This window comes from Salvia hispanica, chromosome 2 (genome assembly GCF_029641045.1).
Source record: "Salvia hispanica isolate PSC_SH4W2 chromosome 2, Shi_PSC_v1, whole genome shotgun sequence".
Lineage (NCBI taxonomy): Eukaryota > Viridiplantae > Streptophyta > Magnoliopsida > Lamiales > Lamiaceae > Salvia > Salvia hispanica.
In genome coordinates, this window is record NC_142693.1 from 6,153,098 (window position 1) to 6,154,889 (window position 1,792).

A 1,792-nucleotide genomic window follows, 5' to 3' on the forward strand; every position below is an offset into this window, starting at 1 on the left:
GATTTTTCTACTATCATACTATTATTTGAAAATGCCCCATCCTACATCATATTTGGACACTTTTGGACAAATCATGACAAAATTAAGGTATACTATACCGTGCTGGAAATGCCAATATGAATAAATACAAAAAAATTTTACTAAAATTTCAGTATAGAGAATTTTTAATAATGATACCATACCTAAAAATTATTAAACGCAAATTATCAAACTTAATCCTAACAAAAAATGATTAACTACGGAAATTTTCGTTTCAATTACTCAAAATGAAAATACTTTTGTAATTAGAGTTCAATAATGTTTCAATTTTAAACATTTTATTTATATGGCTAATCATGCATTTAAGAATTCAACATATGGCAATTTTATAATACTCGATAGGTGTACATTTTTTATATTAGAAAAAAAACTATCAAATGAAAATTATAGTTGCACAGTATATAATGATTTATAGATATGACAACTCTAACAGTACTATCAAATATTGAAATATGAGATATTATTAATCTCAATTTATTAATTTTCAGTACTTTAAACTGATTATTTTTAATCTAAGCTTAATAATTTCTGTTACAATTGATGATTTTATGAATAAAAAGACTGTTTTGAAAGGAAGGAGAAGTGCTCAATAGGACACAGCATTGCCACAGAAAAAGAGCTGCTGTACTTCTATGCAGCGTAGAGGTTCCAATCCGACTCTCCGTGGATGGTGGTGGAGAGAAGTTACAAGAAACAGAGTGATAAACAACTTAGGTGAGAGAGAAGTGGATAATGGAATTTGAGAGAGAGAGAAAGAAGAGTTTGTTGGGTAAAGTGTAACATGTTTCTATTCATTATGTATGCACTTAAATTTTAGTTAGGAGTAAGTAGTCACCATCGACACGTCTACTCATCAGTAATACTAACTAATAAGGTGATATGACAATTTTGGTTGATTTTATCTCAATTTTGACTATTTATCTAATAAATAAAATTTCAATCGACGATTCAACCCGACGTCCTAAAGTTTCACATTTCTCATTAATTTTCAGTAAATGCCGATTTCTTTAGTAGTACATATTTTTGGGATTTTAAAAAATTGATACCTAAATATAAAATTTAAGATGAACGAAAATAAGAGAGATAATAAAATTTTAATCAAAAAATAAAATGATTTAACTAGGAGTAGTATACTAAAAAAATATGACTCGGTTATATAACTTATATTAAAACAGAGAGTTCCAGACTGGAAAATATTTAGTTAAAATAGAATTACACAGTATTTAGTTAAAATAGAATATTCAGTAGTACTTAATACTAATAAAATGCACTCTCACCACAGCAGATCAAAATCCCGTAACAGACACTTTCTCTTTTTCTCTTTACAAATAAGAGAGTACATGCATGCTGCTATTGCTAACTGAATCAAAAACACAAAAACTCTCTGAAATGGAAGGAGCTGCAAATCCACATCCACCTCCACCTCCACCTCCACCTCCACCTCCACCTCCACCTTTCTACCATTGGAGAGGAGGCAATAGCCGTCTGAGGAGCATGGCGGCGGAGTGGGTGTTTACGGCAATTTTCGCCGTCATGGGACTGGCATCAACCGGAAGCTTCTTCCTACTGCTGCCCAAACATCCTTACTGGTAAGCTAGCTTTGAACTGATTTGACTTGGGTTTTAGTTTATTGGATGATTTCTTGAAATGTAGTCTTTTTGTGAGAGATTTTCTACAATGGAATGATTTCTGTATGAGATTCTGACTGGCATTTTGGGGAAGATGAAGTATAATCGAGTCCTGTTTCTGAGTT